Source organism: Peromyscus maniculatus, chromosome 22 (genome assembly GCF_049852395.1).
Source record: "Peromyscus maniculatus bairdii isolate BWxNUB_F1_BW_parent chromosome 22, HU_Pman_BW_mat_3.1, whole genome shotgun sequence".
Taxonomy (NCBI): Eukaryota; Metazoa; Chordata; class Mammalia; order Rodentia; family Cricetidae; genus Peromyscus; species Peromyscus maniculatus.
Genome location: NC_134873.1, coordinates 18498079 through 18524794, shown reverse-complemented (window position 1 = coordinate 18524794; position 26716 = coordinate 18498079). Strand labels below are relative to the sequence as shown.

Sequence of the window (26716 nt, the reverse complement as noted above, 5' to 3'; positions counted from 1 at the left end):
GCGTCCAACATGGGATATATAAATCCACATAGTGCCTGAGAAAGCTAATAAAAGTTCCAAACATGGAGATGGATGCGGTTCCTGGTGAACCACAGTCTCTCAGGTACGCTTAGTGCTCTGGGCGTGCCTGTGGGACCCAAAACGGGCAGAGCCAGCAGCCAGTGCAATGTGTTAATCAGAGCTGTGTGGCAGTCAGAAAATCGTGTGCAGGTGTGCACACACATACATACACATAGACAGACAGACAGACAGATACACACAAAAGCCAGGTACAGTCCGGAAAAAACCTCTGAACAAGTTACAGAGTGTTTAAAAATATGCTTAGGTGCTAAAGAAAGAAAAAATGAGTATAGACAATCATAAAATAAATAGTTTAAAAATAATAAAATAAAGTATTTTAAAAAGGAGTGAAGTAATAAAAAAAATTAGCCATGTAAGGATGGGAAATACACAAGATGCTCTGATCCTGTATGTTGCTCTATTGACTTTAAATGTTTGAAATGCTGATGAACAAAGGGCAAACATTGCTGAGAGATAATTAGATCATATATATAAAAAATACTAAATTAAACCAGCGTATAAATATTAAGGATGTCTTAACTTTAGAATGAAAGTCAAAAATTGTGTTGCATTGGAAGAGAGGTTATGCCTTTGTTTTCACATAAAACAAAAAGCTATGGATTTCTTCAAAATTAATAAAGATCATGTTTGATTTAGGAAGACATCCTAAAAATCTTGGCTACAGACATAAAGGAAAAACATAAACAACAAAAATTATCTACAAGACAGGTGACATATAAACTGATCCTTCTACATGGGAACAGCTCCGAGACTAAAGGAAATATGATAAATCTTGTTGGCTACAGAGTGCTAATGACAATTTGGTTATACAGTCCAAATGGATTTATAAAGTTGACAGATGCCTTTTACCTGCTCAAACATAGAACAACAACAACAACAAATCATCTTTAGCTGACTTGTGCGCACTGCACATTCCATACTTGTGTTGATGCAGATATATATGTTACCTTTAAAGTTTGCCGGGTGGTGATGGTGCATACCTTTAATCCCAGCACTTGGGAGCCAGAGGCAGAAGGATCTCAGTGAGTTTGAGGCCAGCCTGGTCTACAAAGCGAGTTCCGGGACAGCTGGACTGTTATACAAAGAAACCCTGTCTCAGAGAGAAAAAAAAAATTATGTGTTTTCAGAAAAGAAAAAAAAAAAAAAAAAAAGATCAGACACCAGTAAAAACAAGTAGCCCAAGTGATCCAGCCTCTTAGAATGCCTCTGTTACAGTTTCCTCAAAATTCTACATCCAGAACAACTTTAAAGCTGCTAGTTGAGATGGTCCTCCCTCACAGACTACTCCACCCAGTACTTCACTTTCCCATCACACAGAGACTAAACAAAAAATAATACAGCTAGCTCTCCCAGGACTTGACCATTATCCCAGTTTTCTCAAGGTCCCATAAAAATGTCATCACCCCCAGACAACAAAAAGCAGCCTAAAATATACAACACCCACATTTCCAAGAGGTAGGGTGAGTAGTTTTTGGTCATTCAATGGGTTAAGAATGTTTGTCATCATTTGGGGGCTTGATTGCAAATTGCTTGCTCTGCACTTACTACTTTCTTTCTTTCTTTTTTTAATTTATTTATTTATTATGTATATAGCATGTATGGCTACAGGCCAGAAGAGGGCACCAGATCCCATTACAGATGGTTGTGATCCACCATGTGGTTGCTGGGAATTGAACTCAGGACCTCTGGAAGAGCAGTCAGTGCTCTTAACCTCTGAGCCATCTCTCCAGCCCTGCACTTCTTATTTACTCAGTTAATGTATGCGGTCTCTGATGAGGTTAAAAAACTAGATAAAGTTTTATAGTTTGCCTTATTACCAAATTAAAAAAAAAAAAAAAAAACTAACAAAAGAGATGTAAAAGTTATGAGGTTGAGGGACATAAAAGCTTGTTTATCAAAGAAAGTATTTTAACATCAAAAAAATATTTTGAGATTGGTAATAGAAGTTATGATAGAAAATAATTTAGGTATGAAACTTTGAACTCGCCAAGATAGGATAGGTAATATAGAAGTTTCTTCAAATTTGCCAAATGCAAATGGACTAGACATTGTAAATGCAATCCTTAATTGACAATTGTTCTTTTTTTTAAATGTATTTTTATTTTATTTGCATTGGTGTTTTGCCTGCATATTTGTGTGAGGGTGTCAGAGCCCCTGGAAATGGAGTTACAGATAGTTATGAACTGCTGTGTGGGTGCTGGGAATTGAACCCAGGTCCTCTGGAAGAGCAGCCAGTGCTCTTAGCCACTGAACCATCTCTCCAGTCCCAGATAATTATTCTAATTCTATATAGTTTTACTGTATTAGAATTAAAACCTTTCCTTTTTATTTAGACAAAAAGGGGGAAATGTTTCAGAATATTTGTTTACACTGTGTGAAGATGTGTCACTGTGCTTGATTTAATAAAGAGCTGAATGGTCAATAGCTAGGCAGGAGAGAATAGGCGGGACTTCCGGGCAGGGGAAGGAACTCGGGATGAATCTAGGCCTATGAGAGATGCCAGCAAGGCACTGAAGAAGTCAGACATGTGGTACAGAGGAGACATAACCGAGACACTTGACAGAACCTAGATAATAAAAACAGATTAAGTTATAAGAGCTAGTTCAGAAAAGGCCTAAGCTAAGGCCAGGCTTTCATAGTTAATAATAAGTTTCCGTGTTGTTATTTGTGAGCTGGCGGCCCAAAGAACAGTCCGACTATACTCTGTAGCCCAGGCTGGCCTCACACTCACAGAGATCCGCCTGCCTCTGCCTCCTGAGTGGGGAATTAAAGGCGTGCGCCACCACCGCCCTCCCTGATCAGAATCTTAATCCCAGCAACTGTTGACCGCCATTTATACCATTGGTAGGCACCTTCAAAAATCAAGGTTTTTTTTTTGTTCTCTGGGCATGTGACCTTCTGTTATCATCTGAGGCTCCTGAGGCTCCTTTACCTTCTTGGAGCAAATGTTTCAATTTGGAGGGAATATTGCAATTAGAAGGAATGTGACCTTCAGCAAGTGGCTATATAGGGCAAAACTTGATGGTCTGGGCCAGACTTCCCATCTAAGTTTATTACACATGTGGGAACTTGGACATACACATCAATGAATGTGAGCTTTCTATCCTAGTATACCTTGTCATCAAAGAGGGCGAATCCCCACTTCTTCCCCTTCTGTGGGATTTGGCACTTCACTAAGTACAAGACTTTGCTTCTGCAGGGCTACGGCCAGCAGGAGCATAGAGCAAAGGAGAAGGCAGATAATATGTTGAATTATAACCTTCACATAATCCAGAGCCAGACACGGTGGGAAGCTGAGGCAGGAGGATTATGAGTTCCAGACAGCCTGGGCTACATAACAAGTTCTAGAGTCGTTTTCAACTATGAGTTAAATACCAGAAACTGGAAGAGAACAAGGACATGTCTGCGTCTTCATTATTATATTTGCATTGTTTTTATTTATGTATTTTATTGTATTTTATTTGTTCTATATGTGTGTGGGTGCATGTATGCAATGGCAAACGTGTGGCAGGTCAGAGGACAGCTTTTAGGAGTTAATTCTCTCCTCTCATCTTGTGGGTCCCAGAGATCAAACTCAGGTTATCAGTCTTAGCAACAAGTACCTTCACTTGCTGAACCATTTCATTGGCCAATAGATGCATTTTTTGTTTGTTTTTGTGGTTGCTATTGTTTTTAGTTTTTGAGACATGGTCTCACTACCACAGATGCATTTTTTTTTTTTATTGACTGCTTATTTATAAGGAGGAACTAGACACAGGAGCACGAAGAGAAAACTAGAGCTGACTGGGCTGAGCTGGGCTGCAGGTGGCTAAATGCTGCGGGCCTGGAGGAAACAGGAAGGAAAGCAGAGGAACTGGAGGCCAGCCAGAAGTATCTGGGAACAGCCCAGCTGTGTGACTCTTTAGTTAGCACAGGCTTTGTCCAGCCAGATGTCCTCAGCATCTTGTTGGTCCCCCCCCCCGCCCCCCCCCCGAGGAATTTGACTATTCATTCTGAAGTTGTCTCAAATGTTCCTCATAATCACACGGACTCCTCAGAGGCCGAATACATTTTTCAAATTTGTTAATTTTTGTTGTACTGGGAATTGAATGGAGGGCCTTGCTCATACTAGATAAGTGCTCTAAACTGAACTATATCTCTACCCCTCGAATCATTCTTTTATTTTTTAATTAATTAATTAATTTATCTATCTATTTATTTATTTTTGGTTTCTCGAGACAGGGTTTCTCGTGTAGCCCTGGCTGTCCTGAATGAAAGTCACTCTATAGACCAGGCTGGCCTCGAACTCACAGAGATCCACCTGCCTCTGCATCTGAAGAGCTAGGGTTAAAGGTGTATGCCACCACCATCTGGTCCTCAAACCATCCTGGTCTCCAAAGCGAGTTCCAGGAAAGGCGCAAAGCTACACAGAGAAACCCTGTCTCGAAAAACCAAAAAAAAAAAAATAAAATAAAAAATAAATAAATAAATAAAATAAAATAAAATAAGGTCCAAATAGAGGGACCTTTTGAATTGAGAAGAGGATATTGGGAGATGGCCCAGTCAGGAAGTCATGAGAAGTTGAGTTTGGATCCCTAGCACCCATATAAAAGGCTAGATGTATCAGAGTAAGCCTGTGATTCCAACACCGTGGGAGTGCAGACAAGGAGTCCCTGAGGCTTACTAGTTAGCCTAATGGATCTGTGAGCTCCAGGCTTAGAGAGGAACTCATCTATTTTGTTTTGTTTCTGTTTTTTTTTAAAAGATTTATTATGTATACAGTGTTGTCTGCAGGCTAAAAGAGGGTGCCAGATCTCATTACAGATGGTTGTGAGCCACCATGTGGTTGCTGGGAATTGAACTCAGGACCTGTGGAAGAGCTGCCAGTGCTCTTAACCGCGGAGCCATCTCTCCAGCCCCTCGCCTGTCTTTTCAATTGCACATGTATGTGTCATCGACCTCTTTGTTGTTTGTTTTTATTTATTTTTGCTGAGTGTCCAGGCATGTATTTGGAGATCAGAGGCCAGCTCGCACGAGTGACTTCTCTCTTTCTCCCGTGTGAGCCGCAGGGACTGAACTTGCCGGCAAGCACCTTTACTCCGTGAGCTGTGTTACCAGCCTGAGATTAATTCTCAAAAAGAACAAAAGAAAAGAGAAAACAGAGGGTGATCTAGGAAGACACTTTTGGCCTCTACATGCATGCACATATTGCCCCCCACCACCACCACACACACAAGATGAAGGAGAGAGAGAGAGAGAGAGAGACAGAGAGAGAACATGAATATGTGAATTTATCTGCACAGGAGGTGGAAATGCTCCCGTGGTATGTCTGTGCCGGGGCTGTTCACGCTGTAGGATGGCAGCCTCCAACCAGTTAATTCCGAGTTATCGGCTCACCGCAGAATTGGTAGGGGATACTCAGACTAGCTGCCGGGGATTAGACGGAAATACATTGATAGAAAGTACATACATGGATGGGTCTGACATGTGCGGGAGTGCAGATTCCAGGACGAAAAACTAGTTTCTGGCTGGGTGGAGAGAACACACAAGCACCATGCCTGAGGTCCTGGGTTCCACTGGCAGCCCACCAAACAAACATAAAGACCTAAGTCCCTCTGGAGTCTGTCTTGGAGGGAATGAAAAGCAGTGACCCAAAACCTCACGGCCCTGGCTCACAAGGCAGAAACACTAGTGACCAATGTGGGCGCTGTTTTTTCACAGGAATTTCTTACCCTGATGCTTCCAGCCCTCAAGCTCCCGGGCTTCAAGTCGAGTGTCACCCTGGTGCTGGAGACATCTGCCAGGGGTTGCATTGGACACTTTGAATGAAAATAAATAAATAATAATAATAAAAAAAAAAAAACTGGGCGGTGGTAGCACACGCCTTTAATCCCAGCACTCGGGAGGAAGAGGCAGGCGGATCTCTGTGCGTTCGAGGCCAGGCTGGGCTACAGAGCGAGTTCCAGGACAGGCTCCAAAGCTACACAGAGAAACCCTGTCTTGAAAAACCAAAAGACAAAGAAAAAGAAATGAAAAAGGAAGGACATGATTGCTCCTAGGTCCAGTGGAGGGGGTTTATTCTAGATATGAGGGAAAACATAGGCAGTTATGGAGACATCTGGGAGAATCCAGAGTAAACACAAGCCTGAGCCAGGACATGGGAGGAGAGGGGAGGGGAGAGGAGCCGCCTGGGCCAGGAGGCTGGCAGGGATAGTGGGATAGCGGAATTGGCTGAGTTATATAGGAGCCAGAGGAGTGTGGGGAGGTAACTGGAGAGTTGCGGGGGTGGGGGCATGCCAGTCAGGAGGGCCCTGTAATGGGTAAAGACTGAGGGATGCTGGGAGAACTTGGCATCCAGAGTCCACTTTGATATGTTAATGGGCACCTCAACCATTTGTCCTGGGTTTGAGACCATACCACTTAACACACAAAAGTCTGAGTACTCCTTCCTTCCGAAGCAAGTTGGGGAAATGGGTACCTGTCCACCTAGTGATGGAGCTCATCTTCCTCACCTCAAACCCGCATTTTTCCTCCTTGGCATGCCGCCTCTCCAGCCCACGGGTACCGAGGACCACGATGGCTCCCTACATGAGTATAGGAGAAAATGAATCCGCCGGTAGCTTCCGTCTGGTGTGGTCCTGCCACGGGTGCCAGAGAGACAGAATCTCGGTCTTGGCGGGAATAGGACTAGCTGAGAGGTTTGGGTCAGAGGTGGGGGACGCGACGATGTGTGGACAAGACCTACCCCCAAGAGTCACAGCGCTGCCTCCGTGTGAACGGGTGGTTGTGAAGTAGGAGGGATCAAGGCATCCTCAGAAGTACTTGGTGGCTGAGGCTAGCTGCCCCTGAGTGGGGCTCCGTGCTGGCGGGCGCTTAGCTGAGGTTTGATGCTCAGCTTTGGAAACAAACACATAAACAAGTGAAGAAGATGATGGATGTAGTGGAGGGGGTGAATAAGGCTCTGGACAGCCAGTTTGGTGTGTGTGTTTGTGTGTGTGTGTGTGTGTGTGTGTGTTTGTGTGTGTGTGTGTGTGTGTGTGTGTGTGTGTGTATGCGCGCGCGTGCGCGCATGCGCGCATGGAGTTCAGAAGACAATATGAGGAAATTGTTTCTCTCCCAACATGTGGGTCCTGGGGATGGAACCCAGGACAGCAGGTTGGGCAGCAAAGCACCTTTACCTGCTGAGCCATCATACTAGTCTACAACTGATGTTTATTATTATTATTATTATTATTATTATCATTATCATTATTATATTTTAAAGAGTTGTTATTTTTATCCATGTATATGTGTGTTGGCACACATCTATATGTACCATGTCCATGCAGATACCCAGGAGGCCAGAGGGCATCAGATTTCCCAGCACTGGAGTGACGGGAGATTGTGAGCTATCTAATGGGGGTACTTGCCTCCTGGACCTCTGCAAGAACAAGTGTTTTTATCCACTGAGACATCGCTCTTGCCCCACAGCTGGTGCTCTTGACCACTGAGTCCACGATGCAGTCTAGCTTAAGAAAAGTCTAATGTGTGCTTATTTTAGTCCCATGGTTGTTTTTCTTACAGTGTGGTTCAAGGGCTACCTGCAGTGAAATGATTAACTTCAGTAGGGCACAGTGGCCCACACCTGGAATCCCAGCATTAGGAAGGCAGAAGCAGGATCATTGCCAGTTGAGGGTAAAACTGATCTACATAGCGAGTTGCAGGTGAACTGGAGCTATACAGTGAGACCCTGTTTCAAGAAAACCAATCAGTGTGGGGCTGGAGAGACTGTTTTTGTGGAGGAGCCAAGTTTGGTTCCCAGCACCCACATCAAGTGCCTTACAACTTACAACTTACAACTTACGATTCCAGCTCCAGGGATTTTGATATTTTCTTCCCAGGGCACTTGCATTCACCTACACACAGAGAGATACACACCCATAAACACGTGTAGCTGGAGTTTTCTCTCCGGGTCCCGCCAAGCCCCGGCAGTCCCTTAACCCACTTATAAAATAAACATACAGACGCTTATATTATTTAAACTGCTTGGCCATTAGCTCAGGCCTATCATTGTCTAGCTCTTACTCATATTTAGCCCATTTCTATTAATCTATACTTTGCCACGAGGCTCGTGGCTTACTGGTACCTTACATCTTCCTTGTCCTGGTGGCGGCTCCAGACAGTCTCTTCCCTTCCTGCACCCTCAATTCTCTTCTCTGTTAGTCCCGCCTATACTTCCTGTCTGGCTACTGGCCAATCAGTGTTTTATTTATTAACACATTTGCCTTACAGAACATCCCCCAAGGAAAGAAAGAAAGATGTCAGAAAGCTATCTAGGGCTGGGAGGTGGTTCAGTAGGTAAACTGCTCGGGCAAGCATGAGGACCTGAATTTGAGTCTCAGTGCCCACATAAAAAAGCAGGCATGGCTACATGCACCTGTAATCCTCGAGTTGGGATTGGAGAAAGGAGGATCCCAGGGGACTTCCTGGCCAGCCAGGCCAGCCCATCAGTCAGCTCCAGGTTCAGCGAGATCGCATCTCAACCACTAAGGGTGGCGAGTCAAAGAAGGAGGTACCCTCCAATGACCTCTAGCCTCCATGGGTGCACACCCATGCCTCCTGCATACACACAAAGGAGACACACGCACATGCACACGCACACGAAGGCTATCTAGAGAGTCACACACAAACTGCATCTCCGAGAAAGGACGTTGCACAGAGGAAAGTGGAGTGGCCTTGGATTGAGAAAACGCTCAGCAGGAGGAAGTCGGGGTTCAGGGGCCCCCACTCCAGGCCTCCAAGACCTGGCAGCAAAGCTAGTTAAAACTGACCTCCAAACTCTCTTGGCTGATGCAGGAATTTCATGAATGTCATCTCTAGAAAGAAAGAAAAAACGTGATCTGCTCTTATTATTTATCTTGCTACTCAGTGGCAAACTCCCTCTCTCCACGGGGATTCTGGATGTTTTGCTCACCCTGGAAGCAATGATTCCTGCTTCAGATACCCTCTTCCACACCTCATGCGCATCCTCAGTTGAGGGATGTGACGGTCCCCTTTGATGTGCAAAGCAGACTGCTCTCTCTTCTTTGTTACCGCAGACATCAAGGCTGCTAGCTGCCGCTGTTGTGACAATTTACAGTTGTTCGTGGCCCTTTCTCCTTGTCAAATTAAGTACATATGTTGATTGCGTTTTGTTCCAGTTAGGGCTGAAAAAAAAAAAAAATGAAAAAGGAGTCGGGGCAGAGCCTGAATGGGATAAAGTGATTATGGCTCTCCGTGTCTGGTGCCCTCATCACTCAAAGCACGCACGGTTCACCTCTCCCACCAACTGGAGGCCCTGGATATCAACCAACCCTACACCTCCAGTCTCCAGAGCGAGGAGCTTGAGTCCACCACCACTCAATTTGCTTTACAAAGGAAAATTATTCAGAGGAGCTTCTGGAAAACTCTTCCATTACTCTGGGTGGGGATGAAAGAGGGTGAAGAGGGAGAGGGAGTAAGATGTTTAAAAAGTGAACTAGAGAATAAGGGTGGGATATAATATTAAACACACATGCGTACACGCACGCGCACGCGCACGCGCACACGCACACGCACACGCACACACACACACACACACACACACACACACACAAGCAAAAACCCCCAATGAACATATCCACCCACACCCAGAAGCACCTATACAAAAGACTTGTTATCAACTAGAAAATGGAATCCAGTTGCAGAGAATGATTTACAATATTCCTCATTTCATCAGTAGAGTGAAAGATATGATCATGGCATTTCAGCAAGGAAGGGAGCAGCATTCATTCACTGATTATTAAATGACCACAATGTGAAAGGCCTTGTATTTGTTAACAATGCTTTAGGCAGCAAGTCCTGGAGTAACTCGAGTCCTAAGGCAGATTCCACTCTGGGGGTCCCAACAAATCGGGTCCAGACCCAAAACAAAACAAAAAGAATAATGGTGAAAATTAGGGGGGAAAAAGCTGAGAGGTAACTTAGTATGTTGAGTTGCCTGGCATTCGCAAGGCCCTGGGTTTGATCTTCAGCGGCACATAAAACTGGGAGGGATGGAACACTTAGACAACACAGGCAGAGGATCAGGAGTTCAAGACCATCCTTGGCTACATAGTGAACTCAAGGCCAGCTTGGGATACCTGAGATCCTGGCTTGACAATAAACGAGGAGAGAGGAGACATCACTGTGTGGGGAATAGATTTGTCTTGTCACAAGACACTTGGCCATCAGACCTGTTCCTGGGATCCAAGGTGATTGCTGGAGTGAGTGAATGACTCAGAGCAAGGGAGACATACAAAATAAAGGTATATGTACTCATGTTTTTAATCTTTTTTTTTTTTTTTTTTTTTTTTTTTTTTTTTTTTTTTTAGCTACTCAGATATTTACAGGGCCCAATGAGCAGCCTGCTTTTAGCAAAAATAGTCTCCATGTCTCAGTTATACTCACTCAGCATGGCTATTTTTCACCAGGTTCACAGCCAACTACCTTTTTTTCCATTAATTTTTTTTTCTTTTTTCTTAAAAAATTTTAAAAAAATAATTTATTTAACTTTATTTTATGTGTGTTGGTACGAAGGTGTCAGATCCCCTGAAACTGGAGTCAGAGATAGTTGTGAGCTGCCATGTGGGTGCTGGGAATTGAACCCAGGTCTTCTGGAAGAACAGTCAGTGCTCTTAACCACTGAGCCATCTCTCTAGCCCCTTTTCCTTTAAAACTTTTTAGATATATTTATTTTACGTTATGTGTATGAATGTTTTGCCTGCATGCATGTATGTGTATGAACCTGTTGAATCCTCTGAAACTGGGATTAAGGACGGCTGTTAGCTACCATGTAGATGCTAGAAATCAAACCTGAGTCCTCTTCAAGAGGTCTTAACTGCTGAGCCATCTCCCCAGTGCCCCCAAAATAGTGTTTTTTTTTTTTTAAAAAAAATAATGTCTCAAAAAACCAAAATAATAATAATAATAATAACAACAACAACAACAATAATAATAATGAGTCCTCCATTTACAGCCTTGGTTGGTATGGCATTTTTTCCTATGTAGACAGGCTGGCCTTGAACTTGTGATAATACACTTGCCTCTGCTTCCCAGGTGCTGGGATTAGTGGTCACCGATACAGTTGACTTCCCCGTTAAATCTTGAGCAGAATACTGCAAGAACCTCCTAAATGGTCTCTGAGCGGCTACTGTTGCTTTTATTCCCTTGTCGGTCCCTCTCATTCAGCCCATCAATGCTGTCCTCCATAGAATAACACACTATAGCTAGGCACTTGGGAGGCAGATGCAGGTAGATCTCTAAGAGTTTGAGGCTAGCCTGGTCTATGAGTTCCAGGCCAGCTAAAGCTACATAGTAAGATCCTGTTTTTCTTCTTCTTCTTCTTCTTCTTCTTCTTCTTCTTCTTCTTCTTCTTCTTCTTCTTCTTCTTCTTCTTCTTCTTCTTCTTCTTTTCTTCTTCCTCTTTTCTTTTGAGAACCAATTTCAAAAAGGAAAAAAAAAAGGAGATGTTATAGCAAAATATATTTAAATTGTGGACTATGGGCTGAGAATGTCGTTCAATTGGTAGAGTACTTGCCTAGTTTGCATGAAGCCCTGGTTTCCATCCCCAGTACTGAGGAAGCAGAGGCAGGAGGATCAGAAATCCAAGGTCATGCTTGGCTAACATATCAAGTTTGGGGCTAGCTTGAGCTACATGAGATCCTGTATAAAATAAATAAAATGAAACACAAGCCATTTATAATGATGGTACAAATGGGAGGCTGAGGGTAGAGGATCACAGTAAGTTTGAGGCCAGCCTGGGCTACACAGTGAATTTCAGTTTAGCTTGGGCTATCAAATCCTGAAGGGGGGAGGGAAAAAAAAAAGTCTGGGCATCATGGTATATACCTGTAATCCCAGCATTCATGAGATAGAGGCAGAAGGATTGGAAAAGTTGGATGCCAACCTGGTCTCCACAGTGCATTTGAAGCAAGCTTGATCTTCTCTGGGGGAAAGAGAGTAAAAGAAGGTCTTATGATTACCTTGCTTAACGTTCCCCAAGACCTCACTGTATTTGATTTTGTGCCGGGGTCACAGGTGAGCAATACTTTGCCCAACAAAGAAACAACAATGGTTGTCAAAAGACACTTGATTCGGGTTAGGTTTGTTGCCAGTGATAAGCAACTGAAATATGTATGTCCACAGAAGCTCTGGGCATTGTTTATTGCTTGGTGATTGCTGTTGAGGACATTAACACCTTGGCTCTTCTGGTCTGCCCTGTGAATGAGTCCAACATTCTCTGGTCAACAGGGAACCCTTTCAGACAGAGCATTCATGCTTTCGGGAAGGGGTTGTCAGCAAATACAGGAACTTGGGTGCTGGGCAGATATGACTGGGACCTGACACATTTGCTACAACCTCAGAACCTCTTTTTCTGCAGCTTAGAAACATGTGGACTCAGAAGTCTGAGACAGGAGGACTGCTGTGAGTTTGAGGTGAACCTGGACTACCTACTAAGACTTTGTCTTGAAACAAAACAAACAAACAAACAAAACCAAAAACCACTGTGTGGAGTGAAGACTGGGGAGAAAGAGACCTCTGTGAGGAGCCAAGAACTCTGGACGGATATAGCTCCAGGAGCCATGCCACCCCTGGGGGCGGGGAGAGGGGATAGGACAGACGCGACAATGTAGAGCGCTAGGGTGGGTCTATCAGAACCTCTGACTTTGGGTCTGATCTTGTTCTTTCCCACCTCTCTAACTGTGTGAGAGCAAGTGCTCACAGCTGATGGCCTGTGGTTAGATCCAAGTCTAGCTCTCCCCAGCTCCTCATATTGCTTGAGTTTGTCTTTGCTCTCTGTTCCTTGGCTGCTGTGGCCCCTCTCATCCCTTCCCAGACTCCTCACTAGTCTCTCTCCCTCTCTCTGAGGATTTGTTGTAGTTCTAATTCTGGGTATGTATGTGTGTGTGCCTGTGTTCATGTATGTGCAGGTGTCCCAGGAGGCCAGAGGTGTCGGATCCCCTGGAACTGGAGGGACAGACAGTTGTGAGTTAACTGGTGTGGGTGCTGGGCATCGAACCCAGGTCCTCTGCAAGAGCAGCACACACTTTAACCTCTGAGTTATCTGGCTGGTCTGGGTCTTGCTATGCGGATCAGGATGGCCTTGAACTCAGAGATCTGCCTGTTCCTGCCTTCTGAGTGCTGGGGTCAAAGGTGAGCACCACAGTACCTGGCTTTATACAGATTTTTATTTTATTATTTTTAATTATATATGGGTATGTGCACCTGAGTGCAGGTGCCCAAGGAGGCCAGAGGTGTCGGATCCCCTGGAGCTGGAGGGGCAGGCAGGAGCTGCTCAGTATGCTGGGAACCAAATTTGAGGCCTCTTCAAGCACGACAAAGGCTCTTAACCGGTGAGCCATTTCTCCAGCCCTGATGGAGAGCTCTTGTCGGGAGTGAAAGGGACAGTGTATGAGGAAGAGTTTGGTATAAACCTGGACACCAAATAGTGGCAGGCCCCGCCTCCAAGCAGACAAATTGGGTCAGCAATGCCACTGATCACAGTCTGCTGGCCCGAAGGTTTTAGACAGTTTCAGGACCAGGTCTGCCTAGAGACCCAAATGCGGAAGGCAGCTGAGAGGGAACCTCGTGATGGTGATGACATGATTTATGTTCAAGTTCGTCCTGTTCTGCTCACACCGACTTCGCTCTGCTCCAAATCAATGCTTTCCTGTTCTCAGGACTTCCAAAGCTTAGAGAAGGATTTTTCTTTTCTTTTCTTTTTAGAAGATTTATTTATTTATTATGTATACAGTGTTCTGCCTGCATGTATGACTGCAGGCCAGAAGAGGGCACCAGATCTCATTACAGATGGTTGTGAGCCACCATGTTGTTGCTGGGAATTGAACTCAGGACCTCTGGAAGAGCAGTCAGTCAGTGCTCTTAACCTCTAAGCCATCTGAGAAGAATTTTTCTAAAGACATTCAATGAGATGGAATGTCAGGACCTCTCGGGGTGAATTCCTCCATTACCACTTTATAAGGGAGAGTACAATAGATGTGCTGTCCTAGGGTCCAGACTTGTTCCCTGGTACCAAATGTTGTGAACTGACATTTCAGAGTATCTTGGAAGGTTACCAGAATACATTTTCTGAGCACTCAAAAAAAGATAAAAGAGAGGCCAGGCCTGTCAGCAGCACACGCCTTTAATCCCAGCACTCAAGAGGCAGAGGCTGGTGGATCTCTGTGAGTTCGAGTCTAGCCTGGTCTACAGAGTGAGTTCCAGGACAGAGTCAGGACTACATAGTAAGACCCTATCTCAAAAGATAATTAATTAATAATTAATTAATAAAAATATTAGCGGCGTGGAGGACTAGGTAGATAGCATAGTTGCTCAAGGTTTGCCACAAGCATAAAAACTTGAGCTCAATTCTCAGCACTCACATAAACAAACCAGGCCAGGTGACTGTGGCGGCTGAGACAGTGTATCCTTGGGGTGCTGGCCAACCAGCCTAGCCTAATCAGCAAGCTTCAGGGCAATGAGAGACTCGGTTTAAAAAACAAGGTGGATGGCACTTGAGGAATGACCTCTGATCTCCACAGGAACACACACAAGCACATATACCTACCTGCATGCACACACAGGAACACACACAAGCACATATACCTACCTGCATGCACACACAGGAACACACACAAGCACATATACCTACCTGCATGCACACACAGGAACACACACAAGCACATATACCTACCTGCATGCACACACAGGAACACACACAAGCACATATACCTACCTGCATGCACACACAGGAACACACACAAGCACATATACCTACCTGCATGCACACACAGGAACACACACAAGCACATATACCTACCTGCATGCACACACAGGAACACATACAAGCACATATACCTACCTGCATGCACACACAGGAACACACACAAGCACATATACCTACCTGCATGCACACACAGGAACACACACAAGCACATATACCTACCTGCATGCACACACAGGAACACATACAAGCACATATACCTACCTGCATGCACAAAAAAATGAAGGGCTATTTCCTGTAGTCCCAACGTTCAGGAGATGAAGGCAGGAAAGTGAGGAATTAGAAGCAATCCTGGGCTACATCGCCCATTCTAAGCCACCCTGACCTCCATGACAAAACTGTCTCAAAAGGGGGAAAAAAAAAAAAAAAAAGGAAATTTTGTGGACACATGAAGATGAGCCAAGTTCCTGTATTTGAAATACAAGGAAGTGGGTCTACCAGAGACTGAATAGATTTACTTCCAGTTTATTAGACCACAGGAGCAAAACTTAGAACATTTTGTATCAGGTGTGCAAAGATACTCAGGTTACAAATATCCAAACGCACAAATGCACTTTCAAAGAAAGCCTTAAGCGGGCCGGAGAAATGGCTCAGAGGTTAAAAGCACTGGCTGCTCTTCCAGAGGTCCTGAGTTCAATTCCCAACAACCATGTGGTGGCTCACAATCATCTATAATGAGATCTGGTGCCCTCTTTTGGCCTGAAGGCATACATGCAGACAGAACATTGTATACATAGTAAATAAATAAATCTTAAGGGAAAAAAAAACCAAAACCCTCTTGTTTAGGGAAACAGTCTATGCTTGCCTAGCATCATAAAGCCTAGGTTTGATCCTAGCACTACATAATACTGGGCATAGAGGTACACACTTGCAACCCCAATGCTCAAGAGGTTGTGGGGCGTTTACCCACCACCCCCACGGTTCCCTAGAGTTTTCTTGAGTGCAATCAGCAGGAAATATTAGATAGAAGGATTTATAGCGGAGAATTTCGCAGAGATAAACAGATAGAAAATAAAGGATAGCCTTGAGAGGGCCTGAAACCTATTCCAACAGGCCCCGACTGTCTCTGGCCCAGGGTTTTTATAGAGACGCCAAGGGGGTGGAGCAAAAGACCTCCTCCCCCAGCACAGCCAAGTGCAGACCATCTCAGACACCTGCACTCAGGCCCGTGGTCCTGATCATCCTCTATTCGGACCTGCTGGGTAAAGCCACGAGGAACCCGAGAACGGGCTCCCACAAGAGGTGGAGGCATGGACATCAGAAAGAAGTTCAAGGTCATTCTTTGCTACAAAGTGAGTTCAAGGATGTCCCGAGACTCTATCTAAAACAAAACAACAAACAAAAACCAGGCAGCAACAATGAAAACAAAACAAAGACAAAAAGAAGAAAGGAGGAAAGACCTTTCAGTCAGGGATAGTGCCCCACGCCTTTAGTTCCAGCACTTGGGAGGCAGAGGCAGGTGAGTCTGTGAGTTTAAGGCCAGCCAGTGAACTCACTGGTCTATATAGAGAGTTCCAGGACAGCTAGAGCTATATAGTGAGACCCTATCCACCACCCCAGCCCTCCCCCCCCCCAAATCAAGCAAACAACAACGACAACAACAACAAAAAAACCCAAACCAAAAATCCTTTCATCTTAAATCAAAGATTAGAAGACGCGGTGTATGGCTAAGGGATTTTTTGTATATGATTTTTTAACCCTTTTTTTCAGTGTGTATGTATGTGTGTGTATACATGTGCCCATGCCACAGCATGCATATGATCAAAGGACAACTTGCAGGAATCAGTCCTCTCCTCCCATCATATGGATTCTGGGATCGAACTCAGGTCAACAGTCTTGGTGGCAAGCACCTGTACCTACTGTCCATCCCTCCAGCCCCACATGGTATACTCTTTGTCTCTCCTCTAGGTTGCCAGCTGTAGCAAAAGTAAACAAATTGGCTTAATTTTCTTTATTCCAATATATTCTGCCTCTTATGATAGGTAGTTAATTTTTTAGTATCCACATCAGAAACTTCCATTCATTTTATTTACCCTTGGAACGACATCTACCATGCCAGCCCGTAGTTTAATGACTACACAGCTTAGGTGGCTCTGTATGCTGCTAAGCAACCTTGATACACTCTCCCCGTATGCTTTCTCCTGTCTCTAAGACAACTGTGTCGTACGTTCTCTGTTCTCCCCAAAACCCATCTCCTCCACTTCCTCAGGCCCACCCCTCTTTATCCGATCTTCCCAGATGCCCCCTTCCCTTTGCCCCCTTGACTCTTTTTCTAAAAGCTTCTCTCTGTTCCATGCACATAGGGACTCTCTGCTCTGCTGTGAGACCTTTGCAAGTCCCCATCCCTCTACGCAAGTGGTTCTCAATTTTCCTAATGCCGCGACCCTTTAATACAGTTCCTCATGCTGTGGTGATCCCCCTCAACTGTAAAACTGTTTTCATTACTACTTCATAATCGTATTTGTGCTACTGTTGTGAATCATAATGCAAATATTCCTGGAGATAGAGATTTGTCAAAGGGATCTCTACCCACAGGCTGAGAGATGCTGAAATGTCTTCATGGATAGAATCTAGCTGGGATGTTCCATGCCTTGCTCTTCTTCTAGTTCCTTGCCTTCTCTGTCTTCCTCCTAAACCCGATGTCAAGTTCTGAGTGGTTTTCTTTGTGATTTATACATGCTCACACCCAGTCACAATCGAGCATACTAACTAGCGGGGTTTTGAGAATGATTTTTAAAAATCTGTGTGTGTGTGTGTGTGTGTGTGTGTGTGTGTGTGTGTGTGTGTGTGTGTGTATGTATGTTCCAAATGCATGTGGATGACCAGAGAAGCTTGTAGAGGGCATCAGAACCCCTGGAACTGAGCTGTAGATAGTTGTTGGTTGCCATGTGGGTGCTGGAAAGCGAACCTGGGTCCTCTGGAAGAGCAGCCAGTGCTCTTCATGCCCAGCCATGTCTCCAGCCCTTGTAATCATTTTTTGAGGAATGGCCTCATGTGGCCCAGGCTGGCCTCATGTGTATGTGGCTGAGGCTGGCTTTCACCTCCCAACACTACTGCATCTGGCACCACACATGTGGTTCTCCAACACCAGTTCTCATACTGCCTCTTCTATTAATCACTCCCCAATGTTCATTCGAATCAAGTTTCATAACTATAGGGCTTCGTGCATCTGGCATATTTCTAAATTCTTAATATTTAAATCATAGTCTTTCACAAAATAACCAGTAAGCACTCCCTTTTTTCTTTTCTTTCCTTTTTTCTTTTTTCTTCCTTCCTTTCTCTCTCTCTCTCTCTCTCTCTCTCTCTCTCTCTCTCTCTCTCTCTCTCTCTCTCCCTCCCTTCTTCCCTCCCTCCCTCCCTCCTTCCCTCCCTCCCTCCCTCCCTCCCTCCCTCCCTCCCTTCTTCTCCTCCTCCTCTCCTTCTTCTCTTCTTTTTGGTTTTTCAAGATAGGGTTTCACTGTGTAGCCTTGACTGTCCTGGAACTCACTTGGTACACCAGGATGCAGGCAAAGTTTCTCTCCACCTACCTGTTCCCAAATACCCAGCTGCCACTTCCCAAATAATTGACGCAGAGGCTTAATATTACTTATAAATGCTCAACCAGTAGCTCAGGCTTATTACTAACTAGATCTTACACTTAAATTAACCTATAATTCTTATCCATGTTTAGCCACGTGGCTCGGTACCTTTTCTCAGTGTGACAGTCTCATCTTGCTTCCTCTGCCTCTGGCTGGTGACTCCTGACTCCACCTTTCCTCTTCCCAGAATTCTCCTAGTCTGGTCACCCCACCTATATTTCCTGCCTGGCTACTGGCCAATCAGCATTTTATTAAACCAATTTAAGTGACAAATCTTTGCAGTGTATGAGAGCATTAGCCCACAACACCAGTGTGTCCCTAAACTCACAGAAATCTGCCTGCCTTTGGCCCCAGAATGCTAGGATTAAAGGCATGGGCCACCACTACCTGGTTTCTTTTTTTTTTTTAATTTTATTTTAAAAAGTTTTTTTTTTTTCATTTTACATACCATCTTTTTTCTCTTTTTAAAATTATTTTAACCTGGTGTGGTGTTGCATACCTCTAATCCCAGTACTCGAGGCAGCAGCAGGCAGGTCTCTGTGAGCTTGAGGCCAGCCTGGTCTACATAGTAAGTTCCAGGCCAGCCAGTGCTACATAGACGAGACCCTGTCTAAATATATATATATATAAAATCATGTGTCTCTGTGTGGTTATACACACATAAATGCAGGTGTCCCTGAAGACCAGAAGAGGGCATTATATCCCCTGGAGCTGGAGTTAAAATTGTGTATTTGTGAACCACATGATCTGGGTACTGGGAATTGAACTCAGGTCCTCTGGAAGAACAGCAAGTACTCTTAACCATCTAGCCATCTCTCGAGTCCATTCCTTTCTTTCTTTCCTCCTTCCCTCCCTCGTACCCTCCCTCCCTCCCTCTATCCCTCCCTCCCTCCTTCTATCCACGGCCCCAACCCATTCCTCTCTCCCTTTCTTTCTGTTTTTTGAACTTTTAATTCTCCTGAAACCTTCCTAGTGTTGAAATTCAAGTTGTGTGCCACCATGTTTTGTTTTGTTTACTGAGACAGGGCCTTGAAAATCCTGGACTCAAGCCACCCTCCTGAGTCACTAGGACTTGAGGCATGCATCACCATGCCTTACTAAAGATACATCTTTGTGGTTTTATTTGTTTGCAGACAGACCTAGTTATATAGTGCGCACTGTTCGGAAACTTACTGTGTAGGACAGGCTGGCATGGAACTCATAAGAATCCTTTCTCCTCCACCTCCCTGAGTACTAGGATTGCAAGCATGAATCATCATGCATGACATAAAATTGAGTATTCATTGGGCAAGTCAGTCTATCTTTTTTTTCTTTTCTTTTCTTTTTTCTTTTTTCTTTTTTTCTTTTTTTTTTTTTTTTTTGAGACAGGGTTTCTCTGTGTAGCTTTGGAGCCTGTCCTGGAACTTATTCTGTAAACCAGGATGGCCTCAAACTCACAGGGATCTGTCAGCCTCTGCCTCCCCAGAGTGCTTGGATTAAAGGCGTGCACCACTACTACCCAGCCTCAGTGCATCTTTTAAGAGATAACACCGAGGGCCTGAAAAATCTACATAAATTGCTCTCCGACCCTTACTGAGGAACAATGGCCTGGGCGGGGTGTGTGTGTGTGTGTGTGTGTGTGTGTGTGTGTGTGTGGCAGTTTTCTGTGAGGGTATGGCTTCTTGTAGTCACCCAAATCCAGTGGATGGCCCCACAGGCAGAATTATATGGTCAGCACATGTTTATGCTAAATGAAATTCTCAAAGAATTTAAAAAAATTTAAAAAATTTCTTATCAATCAGTAAATGACAATGTCAGGAGGAATCGAAACCTATTTAGGTCCTGGCTGCGTCTCCCCTCTATGTAAAAGATCTCTTGTTATAATGAGCATGTAAGGATGATTTGAGGACCAGATGGTGGTGGCACATAACTTTAACCCTAGCACTTCAGATGCAGAGGCAGGTGGATCTCTGTGAGTTCGAGGCCAGCCTGGTCTATAGAGTGACTTTCATTCAGGACAGCCAGGGCTACACGAGAAACCCTGTCTCGAGAAACCAAAAATAAATAAATAGATAGATAAATTAATTAATTAATTAAAAAATAAAAGAATGATTCGAGGGGTAGAGATATAGTTCAGTTTAGAGCACTTATCTAGTATGAGCAAGGCCCTCCATTCAATTCCCAGTACAACAAAAATTAACAAATTTGAAAAATGTATTCGGCCTCTGAGGAGTCCGTGTGATTATGAGGAACATTTGAGACAACTTCAGAATGAATAGTCAAATTCCTCGGGGGGGGGGGGCGGGGGGGGGGACCAACAAGATGCTGAGGACATCTGGCTGGACAAAGCCTGTGCTAACTAAAGAGTCACACAGCTGGGCTGTTCCCAGATACTTCTGGCTGGCCTCCAGTTCCTCTGCTTTCCTTCCTGTTTCCTCCAGGCCCGCAGCATTTAGCCACCTGCAGCCCAGCTCAGCCCAGTCAGCTCTAGTTTTCTCTTCGTGCTCCTGTGTCTAGTTCCTCCTTATAAATAAGCAGTCAATAAAAAAAAAAAATGCATCTGTGGTAGTGAGACCATGTCTCAAAAACTAAAAACAATAGCAACCACAAAAACAAACAAAAAATGCATCTATTGGCCAATGAAATGGTTCAGCAAGTGAAGGTACTTGTTGCTAAGACTGATAACCTGAGTTTGATCTCTGGGACCCACAAGATGAGAGGAGAGAATTAACTCCTAAAAGCTGTCCTCTGACCTGCCACACGTTTGCCATTGCATACATGCACCCACACACATATAGAACAAATAAAATACATAAATAAAAACAATGCAAATATAATAATGAAGACGCAGACATGTCCTTGTTCTCTTCCAGTTTCTGGTATTTAACTCATAGTTGAAAACGACTCTAGAACTTGTTATGTAGCCCAGGCTGTCTGGAACTCATAATCCTCCTGCGTCAGCTTCCCACTGTGTCTGGCTCTGGATTATGTGAAGGTTATAATTCAACATATTATCTGCCTTCTCCTTTGCTCTATGCTCCTGCTGGCCGTAGCCCTGCAGAAGCAAAGTCTTGTACTTAGTGAAGTGCCAAATCCCACAGAAGGGGAAGAAGTGGGGATTCGCCCTCTTTGATGACAAGGTATACTAGGATAGAAAGCTCACATTCATTGATGTGTATGTCCAAGTTCCCACATGTGTAATAAACTTAGATGGGAAGTCTGGCCCAGACCATCAAGTTTTGCCCTATATAGCTACTTGCTGAAGGTCACATTCCTTCTAATTGCAATATTCCCTCCAAATTGAAACATTTGCTCCAAGAAGGTAAAGGAGCCTCAGGAGCCTCAGATGATAACAGAAGGTCACATGCCCAGAGAACAAAAAAAAAACCTTGATTTTTGAAGGTGCCTACCAATGGTATAAATGGCGGTCAACAGTTGCTGGGATTAAGATTCTGATCAGGGAGGGCGGTGGTGGCGCACGCCTTTAATTCCCCACTCAGGAGGCAGAGGCAGGCGGATCTCTGTGAGTGTGAGGCCAGCCTGGGCTACAGAGTATAGTCGGACTGTTCTTTGGGCCGCCAGCTCACAAATAACAACACGGAAACTTATTATTAACTATGAAAGCCTGGCCTTAGCTTAGGCCTTTTCTGAACTAGCTCTTATAACTTAATCTGTTTTTATTATCTAGGTTCTGTCAAGTTTCTCGGTTACGTCTCCTCTGTACCACATGTCTGACTTCTTCAGTGCCTTGCTGGCATCTCTCATAGGCCTAGATTCATCCCGAGTTCCTTCCCCTGCCCGGAAGTCCCGCGTATTCTCTCCTGCCTAGCTATTGACCATTCAGCTCTTTATTAAATCAAGCACAGTGACACATCTTCACACAGTGTAAACAAATATTCTGAAACCTTTGCCCCTTTTTGTCTAAATAAAAAGGAAAGGTTTTTAACTCTAACACAGTAAAACTGTATAGAATTAGAGCAATTATCTGGGACTGGAGAGATGGTTCAGTGGCTAAGAGCACTGGCTGCTCTTCCAGAGGACCCAGGTTCAATTCCTAGCACCCACATGGCAGCTCATAACTATCTGTAACTCCATTTCCAGGGGATCTGACACCCTCACACAAACATGCAGGCAAAACACCAATGCAAATAAAATAAAAATACATTTAAAAAAAAGAATAATTGTCAAGTAAGGATTGCATTTACAATGTGCAGTCCATTTATATTTGGCAAATTTGAAGAAACTTCTATATTACCTATCCTATCTTGGCGAGTTCAAAGTTTCATACCTAAATTATTTTCTATCATAACTTCTATTACCAATCTCAAAATATTTTTTTGATGTTAAAATACTTTCTTTGATAAACAAGCTTTTATGTCCCTCAACCTCATAACTTTTACATCTCTTTTGTTAGTTTTTTTTTTTTTTTAATTTGGTAATAAGGCAAACTATAAAACTTTATCTAGTTTTTTAACCTCATCAGAGACCGCATACATTAACTGAGTAAATAAGAAGTGCAGGGCTGGAGAGATGGCTCAGAGGTTAAGAGCACTGACTGCTCTTCCAGAGGTCCTGAGTTCAATTCCCAGCAACCACATGGTGGCTCACAACCATCTGTAATGGGATCTGGTGCCCTCTTCTGGCCTGTAGCCATACATGCTATATACATAATAAATAAATAAATTAAAAAAAGAAAGAAAGAAAGAAGTAAGTGCAGAGCAAGCAATGTGCAACCAAGCCCCCAAATGATGACAAACATTCTTTTTTTTTTTTTTTTTTTTTTTTTTTTTTTGGTTTTTCGAGACAGGGTTTCTCTGTGTAGCTTTGCGCCTTTCCTGGAACTCACTTGGTAGCCCAGGCTGGCCTCGAACTCACAGAGATCCGCCTGCCTCCGCCTCCCGAGTGCTGGGATTAAAGGCGTGCGCCACCAACGCCCGGCGTTTTTAATGCTTTTTTTTTTTTTTTTTTTTTTTTTTTTTTTTTTTTTTTTGGGACAAACATTCTTAACCCATTGAATGACCAAAAACTACTCACCCTACCTCTTGGAAATGTGGGTGTTGTATATTTTAGGCTGCTTTTTGTTGTCTGGGGGTGATGACATTTTTATGGGACCTTGAGAAAACTGGGATAATGGTCAAGTCCTGGGAGAGCTAGCTGTATTATTTTTTGTTTAGTCTCTGTGTGATGGGAAAGTGAAGTACTGGGTGGGGTAGTCTGTGAGTGAGGACCATCTCAACTAGCAGCTTTAAAGTTGTTCTGGATGTAGAATTTTGAGGAAACTGTAACAGAGGCATTCTAAGAGGCTGGATCACTTGGGCTACTTGTTTTTACTGGTGTCTGGTCTTTTTTTTTTTTTCTGAAAACACGTAATTTTTTTCTCTCTGAGACAGGGTTTCTTTGCATAACAGTTCAGTTGTCCTGGAACTTGCTTTGTAGACCGGGCTGGCCTCAAACTCACTGAGATCCTTCTGCCTCTGGCTCCCAAGTGCTGAGATTAAAGGTATGCACCATCACCACCCGGCAAACTTTAAAGGTAACATATATATCAGCATCAACACAAGTATGGAATGTGCAGTGTGCACAAGTCAGCTAAAGATGATTTTTTTTTGTTTTATGTTTGAGCAGGTAAAAGGCATCTGTCAACTTTATAAATCCATTTGGACTGTATAACCAAATTGTCATTAGCACTCTGTAGCCAACAAGATTTATCATATTTCCTTTAGTCTCGGAGCTGTTCCCATGTAGAAGGATCAGTTTATATGTCACCTGTCTTGTAGCTAATTTTTGTTGTTTATGTTTTTCCTTTATGTCTGTAACCAAGATTTTTTAGGAGGGCTTCCCCAATCAAACATGATCTTTATTAATTTTGAAGAAATCCATAGCTTTTTGTTTTATGTGAAAACAAAGGCATAACCTCTCTTCCAATGCAACACAATTTTTGACTTTCATTCTAAAGTTAAGACATCCTTAATATTTATATGCTGGTTTAATTTAGTATTTTTTTATATATGATCTAATTATCTCTCAGCAATGTTTGCCCTTTGCTCATCAGCATTTCAAACATTTAAAGTCAATAGAGCAACATACAGGATCAGAGCATCTTGTGTATTTCCCATCCTTACATGGCTATTTTTTTTATATTACTTCACTCCTTTTTTTTTTTTTTTTTTTAAGATTTATTTATTTATTATGTATACAGTATTCTGCTTACGCACCAGAAGAGGGCACCAGATCAAATTACAGATGGTTGTGAGCCACCATGTGGTTGCTGGGAATTGAACTCAGGACCTCAGGAAGAACAGCCAGTGCTCTTAACCTCTGAGCCACCTCTCCAGCCCCTACTTCACTCCTTTTTAAAATACTTTATTTTATTATTTTTAAACTATTTATTTTATGATTGTCTATACTCATTTTTTCTTTCTTTAGCACCTAAGCATATTTTTAAGCACTCGGTAACCTGTTCAGAGGTTTTTTTCTGGGCTGTACCTGGCTTTTGTGTGTATCTGTCTGTCTGTCTGTCTGTCTATGTGTATGTATGTGTGTGCACACCTGCACACGGTTTTCTGACTGCCACACAGCTCCGATTAACACATTGCACTGGCTGCTGGCTCTGCCCCCTTTGGGTCCCACAGGCACGCCCAGAGCACTAAGCGTACCAGAGAGACTGTGGTTCACCAGGAAGCCGCATCCATCTCCATGTTTGGAACTTTTATTAGCTTTCTCAGGCACTATGTGGATTTATATGTCCCATGTTGGACGCCAAATGTAACTGGACTTTTCTTTGGGACATGGAGACTTATTATGAAAGCTTGATCTTAGATTAAGCTTTTTCTCAACTAGCTCTTATAACTTAATGAGTTCCAGGACAGCCAGGGATACACAGAGAAACCCTGTCTCAAAAAACAAACAAACAAACAAGATTCTGATCAGGAAAACCACCTAACAAGAGAGAAATTTGGCCAAGCTGGAGTTTTCTGAGCTTGCACTCATGATGGGCTCTCTGGTGATGCAGCTGCTTTTGTCCGTCATTCCTGCTCCTTCTAAGTCACCACTCACCCATGCTCTTGTTAGTGACCCCAATACAAAACTCACTGGTTCGTCATATTGGACATTGGTGCAATTCTTACTTTGGTCTGTTGTGGGCTCTCTTACTGAAGTGAGTAGATGAGCATGTTGTGTCTTTGTGTTTTCCCAGGAAATGTCTGTCACATAATACCATTGCTATTGCTCCATGTAGGGTCAGAGGCATGGATTCTGAGCAGAATCAATGTAGAGCCGGTTCCCAGTCATGACCTGACTTTAGGCAAGCATGTTAGAGTTGGCAAATTGGTCAAGACTGGTTAGGGTCTCAAGCTCTTAGAGGTCTCCCTGGTTTGGCTTGAGTTGGGCCTTCTTGAGTTGACTAGAGACAGGCTTTGAACTGAGGTGGCATGTACCATGAATCTTATGTATAGTGTTGTGAGTTATTAAAGGGATTGGTGAAAATATATATACGTATCAATTGCCAGAATCCTGTGATCAGTAGCTGATGGTCTCTCATCCTTTTTATTTTCTTTCTAGTTAATATAGCCCTTTTGAACTGAGAGGTAAGGATGTAAACTCAGTGGGTGAGCACTTGCCTACATGTTGAAGTCCTGGATTTGTTCCCTAGTATAAATAAGTAAAGATAAATTTAAAATTTGAGGAAAGGTATCAATCTTTTACTCAAAAAATCCACATGTAGGTTGAGTGTGATGATGCACCCCTTTAATTCCAACACTCAGGAGGCAGAGAGAGGCAGGTGATCTCTGTGAGTTCCAGGCCAGTGTTAGTCTCCATGACAGTCAGGGCTACAAAGAGAGACACCCTGTTTCAAAAAGCCACAAAGGAACCCACATTTATCACACACACACACACACACACACACACACACACACACACACACTTTTTATTGTTGGTTCTTTTTTGACACAGGGTCTCTCATACAGCCAGGGCTGACCTGAAACTTGCTTCTCAGCAGACCTCATGGGCAACCTTAAGCTTCTAATTGCCTTAGTGCTAGGAAGCCAAGGATGGGCCAGGACACCGATTTTGAGACAGGAAATATTGCCAATAATAAAAGGAGGTTGTATGAACTGCTGGAACCCATCTAGTGATCTCTTACGTGCTAGACAATAGGTTGTCTCTAGAGTTGTGCCTTCATGGTGAAGGCACTGGAAAGGCTGAGCAATGAGGAGGGCAAGTTCAAAGGCTGCCCAAGCTACAGACAGAATTCAAGAACAACTGGATAATTCAGGGA

The 26716-nt window shown here is 43.7% G+C and overlaps 1 long non-coding RNA gene across 17 annotated transcripts in view; it reads right to left on the bottom strand.

Moving 5' to 3' along the window:
- Window positions 1-4567: 4567 nt before the first annotated feature.
- The window catches only part of LOC121826357 (uncharacterized), a 73550-nt gene continuing 51401 nt past the window's right edge, over window positions 4568-26716 (bottom strand). For 7 of the 17 annotated variants that reach the window (XR_013047210.1, XR_013047213.1, XR_013047207.1 and 4 more), the window contains 3 exons: window positions 9014-9245; window positions 8871-8915; window positions 4569-7955 (listed from right to left, as the gene is read on the bottom strand). This is a non-coding gene — a long non-coding RNA (uncharacterized LOC121826357). The other 10 variants (XR_013047208.1, XR_013047204.1, XR_013047199.1 and 7 more) reach the window with 10 other exon arrangements.